This window comes from Durio zibethinus, chromosome 15 (assembly GCF_047325235.1).
Source record: "Durio zibethinus cultivar Kanyao isolate XHJ-2024 chromosome 15, ASM4732523v1, whole genome shotgun sequence".
NCBI classification, from domain to species: Eukaryota; Viridiplantae; Streptophyta; class Magnoliopsida; order Malvales; family Malvaceae; genus Durio; species Durio zibethinus.
In genome coordinates, this window is record NC_143176.1 from 7180866 (window position 1) to 7199541 (window position 18676).

At 34.8% G+C, this 18676-nt stretch overlaps 1 pseudogene; it reads left to right on the forward strand.

The window, feature by feature from the left end:
* The first annotated feature begins 11959 nt into the window (after positions 1-11959).
* LOC149514631 (disease resistance protein At4g27190-like) lies at positions 11960-15682 on the forward strand (annotated as a pseudogene).
* The last annotated feature ends 2994 nt before the right edge of the window (positions 15683-18676 follow it).

Genomic DNA, 18676 nt, shown 5'->3' on the forward strand with positions numbered 1-18676 from the left:
TTTTCAAGCTTTTTGATCATTTTAGTGCGAGCTTGATTTTTTTTTTTTTGGCCAAGCGTTCTAAGGTTGATTTCTACTCTGTTGGCTTTTCCTTCAACTCAAAAAGAGACAAAAAAAAAAAAAAAACCTTTAGTTGAATTTTCTTTGGTTCTACATTTCTGTCCTTGTAACTTCAAAAAAAAAAAAAAAACGAGAGAGAGCTACTCAATATTTTCTCTCTTGAGTTTCCACTTTGTTTGTCATTTTCATCTAAAAATAAAAAATAAAAAAAACCCGATCTTCAAATTTATTTTCTTTGTTTTCAATGATCCGTCATGAATAAATCCTCGCAGAATTAGAAGGCACCAAGGGAGGTAAATGCAACAACTTCTCCATTGCTTTCTCTTTGTACAAATAAAGTTTGTTTCTTACATATTTTTGTTAATCTACTTTGCAATTTTTCAGTCAAGCAGATCAGATCTCAAAAAGATTGGATTTATTTTTCAAGCAAATTTTCTCTTGAAAGCTTCGGATCTATTACTCCTATATAGAAGTGGTAAGTTTGGACTATTCATTTATCTTTTTTTTTTGGTCAATATTAAAAAAACAAAAATGGTCTTTTGGTTTTAAATTTGCTTCTAGAAAGACGGGTGCAGGTAACCGTTTTGGGTTCTACCGTCTTTTGATCTTGGGCTTTTGGAGCTTCTCTAATTGTGATGGGATAGAGCCGGAGGAGAGGAGAGGAAAGAGGAAATGGTGCGGGTGGTGGTGATAAGTGGTCGAGGGTGGTATATCTAGTTTTTAAGGTCTTGGGTTTGGTTTTAAATTTAGGACTTTCTAGGAGTTTTTATGAAAATTTTGATTCGATATAAAGAAAGTGAGGACCAAGAAGAAGACTTGGGTGAGTTTTTGGAAGAAAACGTTGCCGGCGAGTGGCGTACCATGGTGGCAGAGTATGGTCCGACATCGGAGTTCGAAAAATGATGGCGGTATTAAATGAATTTGAGGGTAGTCTAGAGATGTTAGAAAATTGAACAAATTGATTTTTTTTTTTTTGGATATGGAACTTTTTTTTTTAATAATATCACATAGGCATAACCATCTGGCGATTGAGCTTCCATGGTGGGGCCATGTGGGAATATCAATCTAATTGCGACGGTGACCTACAAATTTTTTCATCAGATGTTACAAGTATCTGGTCATAATAAAGAAGAAATGAATCGATACAAGGATGGCAATAGTTAGCAAATAAATAGATATTTATTGTTATCTAATTTGTTTACGTTAGATTTAAATAATTATAAATAGATAATTAATAAATTTAGATAAAAAATTTACTATTCATGATAGATTTAAATATGATATAAATAGTATTTTTTGAATATTCATATATAAATTCATTTAAGTTTTAATGAATAACAAGAAATATCCGAATCTATTATTAGATTACATATATAAAATATATAAAATTTTATATTTGCGGAAGGTTTTTAACCTTAACAATAATCTTTTTTTGTTATTAATTAAGAGTGAATTTAAATTTTATTTATTTTTTATTTTGATGAAAAATTTAAAGAAACGGATATTTTGATGGATTTTAATATTTAAATTTATAGTACTTATTTAAACAGATTTAAATTTGGATAATGATACTAAACTTAAAATAAATATTTACATGGATTCAGATATTATAAATTTTAAATAAATTTAGATACTAATAACTTAAAAATAATGGATATCCGCTCCATTACCATCTCTAATCATCTACAATTTTCTTTACTACAATTTATAATTAATAAATTACAACAAAGAATTATATATGGGTTCACCCCTTAAAAATGTGGATTCTACATTTTTTTTTTTGTGAAATCTACAAAATATGTTAATTATACTATAGTAATTACAAGTGATATGTTCCAAATAAAGAATTATATAGGGTCTACCACTTAAGTGCGTACTTCATATAAAATTCTAATGTGCTTTGCACAATTATGTCGTATAATTAGTTAATTATATTAAAATTATTATAGGTAATATGATTGTAGGTGTTATATTCTCACAATAACAGAATCCAACATTTAACCCTAAATGGTTGGATGATCAAAGAAACAAATCTTTGTAATGTTTGTGAATTACTTTTCATAGTTTGGTGTCCAAAAAAAAAATCAACTAAAATTGGTTGACCAAACTTGTAATTACTCATTTTTTAAAATGTTGCTTAATTTTGTTTATTATAATATGATCTTTGGTTTTCTATCATATCAATAGTAATTTTTTATTTCCTATTTTCTGAGTAATATTTTCTTAAAGTTGTCTAAAAATATTGTCTTTTATCTTGTTTTTTCAGCTTGGCAGAGTGCTGAAGAAACGATATTTGGTTCTTATACTCTGAATTGTCTTTACTTTGCTTTGTATGTACCTAGAAAGTGTTACTTAGCAGAAACTGAAGAAAAAGAAGTTGGTTTTCACACTTTGGACTATCTTCACCTTGTTTGGTATGTTTAGAGAGTTCACCTTCATTATTCTTTAATTTTCTTTTTAGTATCATCATCATGATTTATCTCGTAACCAATATTTTTACGCTTGGCGGAAATTTCTTCAACTTGAGCTTATCAACAATGGCTTATGGGTTTTGCGAGTCTGTTCGTTCTAACTGCGTGGGAACACTGCTCGTGGATTGGGTGGCAAAGCCAGTAGAACATCAATTTAATTACATTTGCCGTTTTCGCCACAACGTTAGAAAGCTTGTAGACACCCAATTGGGTCCGGCCCAGATCAATTGGGCCTGGCCCAAATGGGTAAGCCCAATTCAATTTTATCTTGTATTTTTTTATTTTATGTATTGTATTATTTATTATTATTATTATGTATTAATATATGTATATATTTATTTATTTATTTTTTGTTAATATTTATGTGTGTTTTATTATTTATGTATATATATATATTTTTTATCTTTTTTATTTTATTCATTTTTGTATTTTTACTTATCTAATTATATATCTGATATATTTTTTTATTATTATTTATCCTATAATATCTGCTGATTTATCTTCTCTAATTATCTAGTTTTTTATTTTATTTGATTTTGATTTTGGAGGGCTGAGATTGAAGGCTGAAGAATCCCATTGGAAATGGGAACTCAATCAGAAGAGTCCAGTGGGATTCAAAGATTGAATTCCCGTCCAAGGAGGAATTGGGATTGATCAGGAACTCCTCATCAATCCCTATAAAAGGGACCCTCTGGAACAATGCTGAACACAGAAAACAGTAAGCAAAGCTACTGATTTGAGAGACAAGGAGGTGTATAGGAAGCTAGGAAAAGTTTAGAAGTGTTCTGGGAGTGAGAAAAATTTTTAGAGATTTTTTGGCGAAAATTTTTTCTGGAAATTTCTGGGAAATTTCCAGATTCCGGCGAAAATTCCGGCGAAATTTGAATTTTTCGACGACAATTCCGGCGACCATTGAATTTTTCGGCGACCTACCCAGTTTCCGGCGAATAATCCCAGAAACCGGCGATCTTCCGGCCAACTTCCGGCGAAATTTCCAGATTCCGACGAAAATTTCCAGAATCCGGCACCGGTGTTCTTCAGTTTCTAGAGAGAAGGGAGAGAAAAAAGAAGAAGAGAGAGAGAGGGGGAGGAGCATTTCTGCCGAAAAACGGAGGAAGGTGTCTTTTATACCCTCCCAAAACGACGTCGTTTTGGCCTTAAGTAACCCAGAGGATCCGCGCGTTTTGCCGAACCCAACCCGACCCGGGCGTCGACCCGCTTTCTGACCCGCGCGTACCACCCCCTCCGAGCCGAGCCGAGCCGAGCCAAGCCGCCAAGCCGCTCCCCCCCAGTCGTTTTCCTTCCTTGAGCCGAGCCGCGATCCGAGCCGCTCCAGGTTTTTTTTTTTTTTTTTTTTTTCTCTCTTTGAATTTTTTTTATTTCTTTGTTTATTTTATTTTTTATTTATTAGATTAGGTTTATGTAATATTCTTTTTATTTATTTTTATTTATTATTTTATTCTCTTTAAATAAAAATAAAAAATTTCAAAAAAAATATTTTTAGGGAAAAGTTGAAAGTATCAATTTTCCTTAGGAATAAATTTTCAAAAAAATATTTTTGGGGAAAAGTTGAAAGTATCAATTTTCTTCAGAAATAAATTTCCAAAAAAAATATATTTTTGGGGAAAAGTTGAAAGTATCAATTTTCCTCAGAAATAAATTTCGAAAAAAAATATTTTTAGGGAAAAGTTGAAAGTATCAATTTTCCTTAAAAGAAAAATAAATTTTCAAAAAAAATATATTTTTGGGGAAAAGTTGAAAGTATCAATTTTCCTTAAAAATCAAAATTTCAAAAAAATATTTTTGGGGAAAAGTTGAAAGTATCAATTTTCCTTAGAAATAAATTTTCAAAAAAAGGGTTTTTGAGGAAAAGTTGAAAGTATCAATTTTCCTTGAAAATCGAAATTTCCAAAAAATATTTTTAGGGAAAAGTTGAAAGTATCAATTTTTCCTACAAAAAAAAATCATTCTTTCCTTCCTTTCTATCTTAATTTTGATTTTGTTTTTTTCTTTAAATAATCCGACGACGGAGCCTCTGTAAGTGAAACAGTAGTTTTCTTGCATACTCCTGAGGTGAGGGAATTTTCTCAATTTTCTGCTAAAAGTATTAGAGTCAATTGAGAATAATTTCCAATAACTAATTACTTGGTAAAATTTTAAAGCTTTTGGATAACACAAATTTAAGCTGGTACCATCTTTTGATGGGCGTTGTGAGGGTGCTATAACCTTCCTCACACGTAACCGAACTCCCGAACCCTGTTCTGGTTAGTAGACCTGAACCTATTCTTTTAGGGACCCTTAAGCTTAGGTGTTCCCTGAAAGGACAGATTCCTTAGGTGGCCAATCACACCTAGATAAAAAAGATTGGTGGCGACTCCCTTAAGTCAATGTCTAGCGATAGATCCCCGGATCTAGACGTTACGACAGCTTGGCGACTCCACTGGGGACCTTGAGAGTCAGGCCAGCAAATAATTTGTGTTGTCCAAAAGCCAAAGGAAATTGAACCATTTTTGTATATATGTGTTATTATTCATTCCTGTTTATTTATCTTGTTAATTATGTCATTCATGTGCATGTGCATAACATGAGTTCTACACCCGAGCTCCGTCCCTCTAGGAGGGAGTAAAGTAACTATTGCTTTCGTGAGGTCTAATACCTCCGCAGTGGCTAGCGAAATACTCCCACTCAAATTGAACCTTTTCCGCTTGTAGCCTATAATGGGTGAGGATTAGGGTGCCTTACTAGTCTGTGATGGACAAGGATGTAAGGAGCAATTTGGGAACCTTTAGACTTTGACCTAAAACCACATGTAGTGAACCTTAAGAGTGCCTACACCTAGGATAGAGCCCTTTCTACCCAATGATAGATATACCCTGAAATTAGGACACAAAAAGGGTGTTTGTCTAATCATTTTGATTATTTAACTTTGTGTGTTATTTTTATCATATGTAACATTATGCATCAACATCACTTACGTTTCATCCACGGAACTAACTATGTTGTTTGTCTGATTGTATGCATCTGCATTATTTTCATGATCATGTTTTAACACAATCATTTGCATTCATTTCATACTAGATTTCATTCAGAAAAATGTACATTTCATTTGTGTATCAAAGCATCATACATAAAGCATAACATTTCTAATTATGAGTATGGTACTCAAGGCTCCAGGATAGCTCCATCTAGCGAAAATCTTGCCCATCGATTTAACACAAGATCCAGAGCAAGGCAAATGGAGCAGGAAAATTCTCAGAGATTTGAAAAGATAGAAAAAGCTCAGGAGAAGATTGAAAATGAACTTAGCAAAATTCTGGAGGCTCTCAATAATATGAATAAAGGAAAAGGAGTTGAAGGAAGTACAAGCCAGCAAGAAGTGGCTGACCCATTGTATCCTCCAGGTTTTGGCCCACCTCAAGCCCAGTCTGCCCAAGAGGTCCCGCCACAACATTTCGCCTATCCTGGAATGCCATCAGCTTTCAACCCAGGACAGTATAACAGCTATATAAATCCTGTCTTCACTGAAAAGGCAGCAGAACCAATTCCTGATCTAGATGATTTAAAAGAGAAGGAAAAGGAAAAGATGAGAGTAGAGGCTGAGGAAAGTTCCAAGATTAGCATGCTAGAGCAGAGGCTAAGGGCTGTGGAAGGATTTAGCTGTTATGGGTCAGTAGATGCTGCTGGGCTCTGCCTAGTCCCTGATGTGGTTATCCCCTATAAGTTCAAAGTACCGAAGTTTGAAAAATATGACGGTACAAAGTGTCCCAAAACCCACATCACCATGTATTGCAGAAAGATGACAGCTCATGCACATGATGAAAAACTCTTGATGCATGTTTTTCAGGACAGTCTTACTGGCTCTGCCGCCAGATGGTATGTTCAGTTGGATAGGACTCGTATTCGCTCTTGGAGTGATATGGCACATGACTTCATCAGTCAATATCGACACATTATCGATTTGGCTCCTGATCGTTTGTCTTTGCAGAATCTGGAGAAAAAGTCAAACGAGTCTTTTAAAGAGTACGCCCAAAGATGGAGAGATATAGCTTCACAGGTACAACCTCCACTGACAGAGAAAGAGACCACAGTGCTGTTTGTTAGCACTTTAAAACCTCCCTATTATGAAAAGATGATAGGGAATGCAACAAAGAATTTTGCTGACATGGTAATCTCTGGAGAAATTATTGAAAGTGCCATAAAAAATGGCAAGTTGAGAGGAGGAGAAACCAAGAAGACATCAGAAAAGAAAGAAGCTGAAGCTCAAGCTGTGAGCTTTGATAGACAACAATTCGGGGGTTATCAACCCTATCCATCTCAAGGTTACTCTCCATACTATCCCTCTGTGAATAATGCCTCATCCTACCCATACCAGCTAGCTCCCCAACCATCTTATTCATCCACTTATCGCCTTAACATTCAAGCTCCTGTAAGAACCCAAATCCGCCCTACTAACCCAGCCAGTGGCTCGCGAGAACAACGGACTACTCGAGAAAAACCTGTATTTGATCCAATCCCTATGACTTATACAGAGTTATATCGAGAGCTTTATAATAGCCATTTGATTGCCCCCAGCCATGTGTAACCACTTAAACCACCCTATCCAAAGTGGTATGATCTTACAGCCCGTTGTGACTATCATTATGGAATTACTGGCCATTCTACTGAAAATTGCACTGCTTTAAAGTATAAGGTGCAACGGTTGATCAATGATGGAATGGTAAGTTTTGATCAAGGAAAAGCAACAGCACCTAATGTTAGTGTACTGAGCGAAAGTCAAGAACAGAAAGGATCCGGAGATTCACAATGAATTGAGGGGCAAGATGTCAATGGAGATAAGGCTGGTTGAAGGTTTCTTCTGTCATTTTGGGATTTCTTTTCAAACAATGTTAGATTTTTTTGCAATATGACTTCACTTGTTATCATTTTAATAAAGGCAAGTCAATGCATTTCATTACATTTTTCTTTTTCACTTGACCATTACTCCATGCTTTGTTACCTTCCATAACTTCACATTCCCATTCTTAAATTTCAGATGATGAATATTTAGACAATGATAACAATAATTCTAAGATTTAATTTTGAGAACTCATCCACGTCAATGTGAGGAGATGATTTGAGCAAAAAGTAAGCTATTACTGAAGGTGAAATAGATATGTCTTGAAGGTGTGTAATCTTTTATACAAGTTCATGAGCTTTGTTCAATAGATGATGTTCAAGAAAGGTATTCACAATTGAGATGAAAAATGGCCATCTTTCTTTTACCATTTGAAAAACCATTTATTGCTACCCCTTTGAGCTTATCATTTTTTTGAAGAACCCCAACCAAGGATCACCCTCTACACTGGAGGGTAATTTTTGAAAAAAAAAAAAAAAAAAAAAAACCACAAAAGGTCTCAAAGATGAAAAGAGAAAGAAAAGCAAAAGAAAAAAATAAATGCCACACATGACTTGGGGCAAAGTAATGAGAATCCTTTGTGTGAGGAAAGAAAAAATAGTGAAACGATGTGGGGCAAAATGCCAAGCTGCATCAAATGATCCTTCGGTCTTGAACCTTTTTAATACATATTTTGAGCCTATTATATCCATTTTTTTTTATGACCCTTCACCTTGACCTACATTACAACCTTGAAAAGTCCATTTGGATCAAGTGTGAATACTCAACTTGAATGATCATATGTTGAGCGAAGGCATGCTCATGATGAAGCGATGGAATCATGCTACATTACCTTAAAAGTTTGATGTATGAAGGATGTCAATAATAGGTGAAGAATGAAAAAAAAGATGATGAAAAAAAAAAGAAAAAGAAAAAAAAAAGAAAGAAGAAAAAATGAGAAAATGAAAAAATGAAAAAATGAAAAAAGAGATCCAAATTGAAAACCTGAAAGGGTGATTTTGGTACCCAAAAAAAAAAAAAAAGATCCAGGTCAAATGGCTCACATGAATGAAAGATCAAAGACATATGAAGATCTCTCAAAGACTGGGGCAAAGTTTGCTAAGCTCAAGATGACTTCAACAGTAAATGAATGAGTTTTTGAAAAAGAATCCTAGATTAATGTTGAAAATTGTCTGAATATTCATCATTTGGACATACCATTTACCTCAATGACATCCAATTTATTTCCTTTCCCATTTATTTTCTACCAAAATAGATCTCCATTGATTATCTTTACCATAATTCACTTTCTGTCCTCTTATTGTTACACCCTTAGAATGAATTGAGAAAATGCTTGATTGCATTGTATTTGTCAAAATTTGAAATGATAATGAATGAATGAACATGTGCTTAAAAGAATCTTACATTCATTTGAAAAGAAATCTAAGATGATGAAGAAATGGTAGAAACCTAAAAGAGATGATGGGGCAAATCTTGAAAAGTGATGAATTGATCGATATGACTTGCATGATATGATTGAATGATGAAGACAATCAGTAGACAAAGTCTGTTTTGGAATGGTTGATGCTGAGACAAGGACCCAGTGATGGTGGATGAAACTTGTTTTGAAATTTGCTAGTGTTGAGAAATTCATTGAATGATGGTCAAGTGATGATCGATTGATGAAGCTTATTCCAAAGTATTGAGAAACTGAACAAGGGAAAATGTGAGTGGAAAAGACAAATTGAGAGCTACACTGGTTCGATCTTAGAAGAGCAGTGCAATTGGATCCTTGAGGAATCAAAGGGCTTGACACCCAAGAAAAAAGAGCTTGAGAAACTTGAGTACCATACATTGAACAGGAATTAATTGGCCAACATTTGCATAGCATGCATTGAAATTCATATGCATTTGCATAGCATACACTACTTTCAGGAAAGTATAGTGTACAAATTCAAGAAGCAGGGGTGTTCCAACATCCCACATGGAAAAGACAGATATGAAAAGACTTTGCAAGTTTGAGAAGAAACTTGTCAGGTAAGTTCCTAATCCTTGAAATAGGATGTCTCTTGGTATCAGGGTTGATTTATAAGACCTTTGGGCATAATCTCCTGAAATCCCTTCAAACACAACTTTCAACTCCTTCGGACATGATCGTCTAGGAGTATTTACTTTTCAAAGTTCGTTGCCTCTGTTTAGAGGAGCAATTTACTTTTCCAAAGTCGTGGTACCTCTGTTTAGAGGAGCAATTTATTTTTCAAAGTTCGTTGCCTCTGTTTAGAGGAGCAATTTACTTTTCAAAAGTCGTGGTGCCTCTGTTTAGAGGAGCAATTTACTTTTTCAAAGTTCCGTTGCCTCTGTTTAGAGGAGCAATTTATCTTTCAAAGTCGTGGTGCCTCTATTTAGAGGAGCAATTTATTTTTCAAAGTCGTGGTACCTCTATTTAGAGGAGCAATTTACTTTTCAAAGTTCGTTGCCTCTGTTTAGAGGAGCAATTTACTTTCCAAAGTCGTGGTACCTCTGTTTAGAGGAGCAATTTACTTTTCCAAAGTCGTGGTGCCTCTGTTTAGAGGAGCAATTTACTTTCCAAAAGTCGTGGTACCTCTGTTTAGAGGAGCAATTTACTTTTCCAAGTTCGTTGCCTCTGTTTAGAGGAGCAATTTACTTTCCAAAGTCGTGGTACCTCTGTTTAGAGGAGCAATTTACTTTCCAAAAGTCGTGGTGCCTCTGTTTAGAGGAGCTTTGGTAAAAAAAAACAAAAAAACAAAAAAAACAAAAAAACAAAAAAAAAGCAAAAAAAAACAAAAAAAACAAAAAAACAAAAAAACCAAAAAATGTTGAGTTGAGTCTTGATTGGGTGTCTACGTCTTTGCGCAATTTCTGTTTCACAGAAAATGTGCAAAGAGGGGCAGCTGTAGACACCCAATTGGGTCCGGCCCAGATCAATTGGGCCTGGCCCAAATGGGTAAGCCCAATTCAATTTTATCTTGTATTTTTTTATTTTATGTATTGTATTATTTATTATTATTATTATGTATTAATATATGTATATATTTATTTATTTATTTTTTGTTAATATTTATGTGTGTTTTATTATTTATGTATATATATATATTTTTTATCTTTTTTATTTTATTCATTTTTGTATTTTTACTTATCTAATTATATATCTGATATATTTTTTTATTATTATTTATCCTATAATATCTGCTGATTTATCTTCTCTAATTATCTAGTTTTTTATTTTATTTGATTTTGATTTTGGAGGGCTGAGATTGAAGGCTGAAGAATCCCATTGGAAATGGGAACTCAATCAGAAGAGTCCAATGGGATTCAAAGATTGAATTCCCGTCCAAGGAGGAATTGGGATTGATCAGGAACTCCTCATCAATCCCTATAAAAGGGACCCTCTGGAACAATGCTGAACACAGAAAACAGTAAGCAAAGCTACTGATTTGAGAGACAAGGAGGCGTATAGGAAGCTAGGAAAAGTTTAGGAGTGTTCTGGGAGTGAGAAAAATTTTTAGAGATTTTTTGGCGAAAATTTTTTCTGGAAATTTCTGGGAAATTTCCAGATTCCGGCGAAAATTCCGGCGAAATTTGAATTTTTCGACGACAATTCCGGCGACCATTGAATTTTCCGACGACCTACCCAGTTTCCGGCGAATAATCCCAGAAACCGGCGATCTTCCGGCCAACTTCCGGCGAAATTTCCAGATTCCGACGAAAATTTCCAGAATCCGGCACCGGTGTTCTTCAGTTTCTAGAGAGAAGGGAGAGAAAAAGGAAGAAGAGAGAGAGAGGGGGAGGAGCGTTTCTGCCGAAAAACGGAGGAAGGTGTCTTTTATACCCTCCCAAAACGACGTCGTTTTGGCCTTAAGTAACCCAGAGGATCCGCGCGTTTTGCCGAACCCAACCCGACCCGGGCGTCGACTCGCTTTCTGACCCGCGCGTACCACCCCCTCCGAGCCGAGCCGAGCCGAGCCAAGCCGCCAAGCCGCTCCCCCCAGCCGTTTTCCTTCCTTGAGCCGAGCCGAGCCGAGCCGCGATCCGAGCCGCTCCAGGTTTTTTTTTTTTTTTTTTTTTTCTCTCTTTGAATTTTTTTTATTTCTTTGTTTATTTTATTTTTTATTTATTAGATTAGGTTTATGTAATATTCTTTTTATTTATTTTTATTTATTATTTTATTCTCTTTAAATAAAAATAAAAAATTTCAAAAAAAATATTTTTAGGGAAAAGTTGAAAGTATCAATTTTCCTTAGGAATAAATTTTCAAAAAAATATTTTTGGGGAAAAGTTGAAAGTATCAATTTTCTTCAGAAATAAATTTCCAAAAAAAATATATTTTTGGGGAAAAGTTGAAAGTATCAATTTTCCTCAGAAATAAATTTCGAAAAAAAATATTTTTAGGGAAAAGTTGAAAGTATCAATTTTCCTTAAAAGAAAAATAAATTTCCAAAAAAAATATATTTTTGGGGAAAAGTTGAAAGTATCAATTTTCCTTAAAAATCAAAATTTCAAAAAAATATTTTTGGGGAAAAGTTGAAAGTATCAATTTTCCTTAGAAATAAATTTTCAAAAAAAGGGTTTTTGAGGAAAAGTTGAAAGTATCAATTTTCCTTGAAAATCGAAATTTCCAAAAAATATTTTTAGGGAAAAGTTGAAAGTATCAATTTTCCCTACAAAAAAAAATCATTCTTTCCTTCCTTTCTATCTTAATTTTGATTTTGTTTTTTTCTTTAAATAATCCGACGACGGAGCCTCTGTAAGTGAAACAGTAGTTTTCTTGCATACTCCTGAGGTGAGGGAATTTTCTCAATTTTCTGCTAAAAGTATTAGAGTCAATTGAGAATAATTTCCAATAACTAATTACTTGGTAAAATTTTAAAGCTTTTGGATAACACAAATTTAAGCTGGTACCATCTTTTGATGGGCGTTGTGAGGGTGCTATAACCTTCCTCACACGTAACCGAACTCCCGAACCCTGTTCTGGTTAGTAGACCTGAACCTATTCTTTTAGGGACCCTTAAGCTTAGGTGTTCCCTGAAAGGACAGATTCCTTAGGTGGCCAATCACACCTAGATAAAAAAGATTGGTGGCGACTCCCTTAAGTCAATGTCTAGCGATAGATCCCCGGATCTAGACGTTACGACAAAGCTCAAGCAAAAAAAAGAAGAGCTGATAATGGCACGGGCTCGGCTGCAACATGAGATTGAGGATGCTGAAAGGCAACTTCAAGGAATCGAAGATGATGTCAGAGATTTGCTATCAAAAACAGACAAAATCCTATCAGATATGGAAACTCTGGAAAATGAAATCCAACAAAATATGAGATGTTTCAGTTGGTGTCCTAATTGGAGTTGGCGGTATCGATTAAGTAAGAAAGCAATGAAGAACACTTTTGTTATTTTTGTGCTTCTTGAGAAAACCACCAAATTTGGTCAACCTGGACGAGTGGGCTACCGTTCACCTAGTACAGTTCCGACCATAGAATTCCACTCTTCAAAGGATTTTATGGACTCTAAATCTTCGAAAACAGCCTCTAATCAGATCATTGAGGCCCACAGGATGACAATGTCAGCGTGATAGGATTGTGAGGGATGGAAGGGGTGGGCAAGACAACCCTAGTCCAGGAAGTTGGAACTCGTGCCAAAAAATTAAATCTGTTTGACAAAGTTGTGATTACTACTGTGTCTCAGAAGCCAAACTTTGAAACAATTCAAGATGAAATTGCAAAATACCTGGATTTCGATATGAAGAATGAACGAGGAAGAAGATCAAGACAAGAATTCTGGTTGAAACTGCAGGATGAGAAAGGATTCTAATAATCCTTCTTGATGTTTGGGCAAAAATTGACTTAAAGGAGGAGATAGGAATTCCATTTGCTGAGGATCATAAAGGCTGCAAAATTCTTTCAACAACACGTTGTGAACAAGTATGCACTGCTATGGGATGTCAAAAGACAATACCACTTGGTTGTTTAGATGACCATGAAGCTTGGAATTTATTTGCGGTGATAGCTGGTCTAGATAACTCTTCTGATGACGCTATTAAACATGTAGCAACTAAAGTTATCAAAAAGTGTGAGGGTTTGCCCATAGCTATAGTTGCATTGGGAAGTGCTCTAAAAGGTAAAAATCATCATATGTGGAAAGCAGCATATCGGAAACTAAAAAACCGTAGATTGGGTGACATCGAAGACATTGATCAACAAAATGCTTACCTATGTCTTGAAGTAAGTTTTGATTATCTGAAGGATACGGAACCAAGATGTGTTTCTTATTGTGCTCTTTATTTCCTGAAGATTATAAGATTTATGTAGAGGAGTTGGTGAGATATGTATGGGGACTAGAGTTGTATAAAGGTATGGGCTCAATTGAAGAAGTGAGGAGCGAAGTGCTTGCAGCGATCGATATCCTCAAGGATTCTTGTTTGTTGATAAATTGTGGAGAAAGGCATGTTAAAATGCATGACATGGTTCGTGATGTTGCTTTGTGGATAGCATTCTACAGAAAGGAGTTTTCTTTTGTTATAAAATCTGAGGTTATTGAAATGTGGGCAAAGGATGAAAGTTTTGAGCCTTGCGAAGCAGTCTCCATCAAGACTAGTCAGATCGTTGAACTTCCTAAAGGACTGGCTGGCCCAAATCTCAAATTTCTTTAAATTGGTGGAGATGGAAACATGATAACTTCAAGTGAATTCTTTTGAAGGAATGAAAGCTTTAAAAGTTTGCGCTTTGCATTCTAGATTGATATCTCCAGACGCATTTCAGTTTCAAACAAATCTTAGAATTCTACATGCGGAAGGTTGCAAACTCGTGGGCATCTCATTGATTGGGAAGTTGAAGGTTCTTTCATTTAGTCGCTCTGATATCAAAGAATTGCAAGAAGAAATAGGTGATTTGGATAATCTTAAATTGTTGGATTTATCATATTGTAAACAACTACAGAGAATCCCTCCTCAGTTAATACGAAATTCTCCCAATCAGAAGAACTATATTTACATGGTTGTGAAAGAATAAAATGGGCTACTGAGAACACGGTTCAAGAAGAAAGCTATGCCAGCCTATCGCAGTTGAATTCCTTGTCAAACTTGGCCGTATTATCTTTAGAGGTTTCTTCTAAACATCTTCCACGAGACTTTCTGTTCCGTAAATTTCCAAGGTTTTGTGTATGCGTTAGCTTTTCTAAGTTATATGTAATGAAGAGGGACTTTGAGATCGACCAATTGTCAAGATCCTTAGAAATTGAGGGTCTGTAATTGAGGCATGCAAACAGTTATTTGGGGATACGGAATATCTTAATCTGAAATTTGTGGTGGGTTGCCAAAATCTTGTTCCAAGCTTGGAGTCGGGCCAAGTGGTATTCAGTAACCTGACTTCTCTGGGTCTTGAGAGTTGCGAACATATGAAATGTCTCATTGATACATACAACAAAGCAGCAGGCACTAACCATTGCATTCTCTAATTTGTTAAAATTATCGTTAAAAGATATGCGTGGTTTGCAAGAGCTATGCAGTGGTCATCAACCGCAAGGGTTTTTACTAAAATTGAAAAACTTGATGATAGATCATTGCAAGGACATGATATGTGGAATTCAAATTCTACAAAATCTTGAGGAGCTGGAAGTTGCATATTGTGATAAGATGCAAGTGATATTTCAAAATATTGCTGAATTGAGGAGCATGAAACAAGGACCCGGTCATCATGTAAACTTACAAAGTTTGAAGGTTTGTAACAATCGACAAGTGCAATAAATTGAGATATCTCTTACCAACTTCCGTTGCTCAAAGTCTTGGGCAACTGGAAACACTGAATATATTCGACAGCTCGGAATTGGAAGATATAATTCCCAAAACGCAAGTGTCAAACGTCTGACTCCAAAGTCTAGGGGAAGTATATGTAAATGGCTGCAATAACTTATAGAAGTTCCAACTAATAAAAACCCTAATGAACCAAAAAAAAGAATAAAAGGCCCAGCAGAAATTGCTTGTTTTCCGAGACCCCACTATAAATTCTATCCATATAGATTCTGATCGCCAACTCATACATACTAGATCCAGTTGCATTTTATTGGAATTGAGAAAATAAGCAAAAAAATTTGACTTTACTTTTTTTGTTTCCGAAGTAACTCTCATCAACTAGTGCTATTTTGATATGAACTTTTAGAAGTAATTCATCAAATTGCTTAGATCTAAAATCATCCCCTTTATATGATCCCCTATACAGATCTACTAGATATATAGACTTTAATTTCAAACATTCTTCCAGTACCGATCCACTTGCTATAATTCATTTACCCCTATATCATGTTTACGTATGCATAAGAGGAGCTTTTTCATTTATGTTCGGGGAAGCCCGATGGATGTTTTACAATATTCTACTAAATAGATATTCGTGGCATCTAAGTCGTGAAAAAAAAAAAAGATAAGATTTGGTCTTGGCCTTGGCCCCATCGAATCTAAAAAATCTTACATATCTTTCATCATTTTCCCATGGTCAAAGTTCGGAGAATTTGACAAAACTTCAGATTTGGAGTTGCTCTCGATTGGAATATAGTTTTCCAATCTCAATGGCTAAAGGTCTTCCACAGCTGAATGTGGTTACATTGGTCGGTTTGCCTAGATTAAAAGGAAGGAATGGAAATGACATTATACTCACGCTGCCATCTTTACAAGTGTTGAAAGTGGGAAATTGTTCACAATTGACTCGTTTTATCATTTTGGCTAAAATAGCGGTAAGCCTTTTTTTTCTTTTTCTTTTCTTTCTTACAACTATGCCTGGTGAGGGAGTGGAAAGAGTGGAAGAATAGAAAGAGAGTGGAAAGAAAAAAAAAATGAAAATTTAATCCTTTTAAATTGGGAGAAAAACATTCTTTTTTACTTAAATAAATCCTTATAAATTTTCTTCTAATCCTTTTTCTTTTTTTTTTTCTAGTTTTTTTTTTGTCTTTGGTACCAAACACTAACAAATAAAATTAATTTTCTTTTCTATAATTTATTTTTGCATTCCTTGCCCTTATTTCCTGCCTTTATTTTTCTTCCTACCGATTAAATATTGTGTTAATGTTGTCGATTGAATTTTTTTTCTTGATAAATTGGTTTCCGAAGAAAAGTTCAAGTTCAAATGCTATAATTTTAATATTTAGAAATTTCTAAAAATTTTCAATATTTAAAACTTTTTAGTCTTTTCTAAATATTAAATTTACTTTTTAAATGATATGATTATTGGTGTTAGAATTTTGGGATATGAGAGAAAGGAAGCACGTAAAATGATAGTTCCAGAATTGGGATGAAAAGCTGAATATAAAATATTTAATCATCATTAATTTTAAAGAGCTATTTGACAGTGGATAAAATCTTTCAAGTTTGAGGGAACTAAGTTTGCGTGATTTACTTGAATTGCGGGTGGCATGGAAAGATCCCGTCAAAGTTGTCAACTTTCAATACGTCACTCAATTGGTTGCCTTTAGATGCAGAAGATTAAGATATATTTTATCACCTACAATCGCTCGGAATTTGTCGCAATTGAGCTTTTTACACATATATAAGTGTGATAAATAGGAGCAAATTATTGAAAAGGATGATCAACTTCATCACAAGATCATCATCTCCAACCTGTATGTTTCCCTAATCTGACTCAAATACGCGTTGAGTCATGCGAAAACTTGAAATGTCTCTTTCCAGTGAGTGTTGCTCATGGCCTTCCAAAACTGCAATTCTTTACTGTTCAGAACGTCTCCAAATTAGAACAAGTATTTGAAAAATCAGGAGATGAGGCAAATGGTAGTGAGGAAAAAGGGAAAGTGATACAGCTACTTCAATTGGGTACCTTACATCTTGAAAAGCTACCAAACATTGTGAGCTTCAGCCCTGTGGGTTCTCATTTCGTATTCCCATCTTTGCAATTTTTATCTGCGAGAGGTTGTCCCAATATAACCACAAGCTTTAGTGTTGATTCGGTGGAATCTGGGCAAGCCAAAACAGAGGTACGCTACGCACCCAAACTCTCACTTTAAAAGTATCAAAAGCTGCCTTGCCATTTGTATAGCTGGACTTGGATAAGCTTATGAACAGAGAGGTTAATCTTTTGCACATTTTTCATGCTTTTATTTCCTCTTTCAGCTTTATTGATTATGCAATATTAATCTTGTCTGTTCAAGGGAACTTGTTATGGATTTCAATTGAAAATGTTATTGCCTGGTAATGTTAATTCCCAGTTCTATGGGGCGGTAGTCTTTCTTATTGGGTTCATTCAATGGTCTTTGTTGCGTTTTTGTTTCAATTTACTCAATTATACATCCTTCGTTTTCTTCACTTGCCATGCTTTAATTTGTTTTGCAGGCAATCCGATCAATTGATGAAAATATAATGGAAGAGTCTACTAAAGCTGAACAAACAACATGGCCAGTTGGTAGTTATATATGGTGGAGGTCTAGACAATGAAGTTGAAAACACACCTTTGTCAGAGGGAGATGAAGAAATGAATGTCAGTTTCAGAAGATGCAAGTGAATGAAGCTGTTGCTAATTTGCTGCAGCATTTCACAAACCTTTCTTCCAACTTCATAGTCTTGCAGCCAAATATTGCAATCAAATTCGAATGCAAATTTTTGTACATAAAGGCTGCATTCCTGTTTATTTGTCTTTTTTTATCGGCTAAAAGTTTATAGTTTGTTGTCCTTTCCACTAGCAGACTTGATATCATTTTGCTTTTGCAGTCATTTTTAGGCGGTGGATTTACACTTTACAGTCAACTACAACGCCATTCATTGAGCAGTTGGTCGGGATTTCATTTGGTACTTTTAATTTTCATTCGTTGAGCAGTTGGTCGTGATTTTCATTAGCTCCCAACTACACTTTTCCAATAATCTTTGTTTATGTGAAGTTGTGTTACCAATTATCCCAAAAGCTTAAGCTTAAGCAGTTGATTGTGGATGAGACGATGAACATGACATAATATTCATTTGAGTGAGACAGATTTTGAAGTAAAAACAGCAATGCTCGCATTTTGATTATCTTTGTGTTTCTGTAAGGAAGTCACTTGAAAATTCATCAATACTGAATTTCAGTTGAATAGCATTTCTTCCTCCCTCTTGACATTAGACAATCATATATTATTTTGTGGCATAAGAATTGCTATAAGAATTCCATGCATCTTAATTTCATTCAATTAGATTTTTTTTTTTTCAAAACAGCTAGTCAAAACCAAGTTTCCCTAGTTGATGTTCTAGAGGTTGCTTTATTTAAAGATGGCGGATCTTACTTAATTAAATA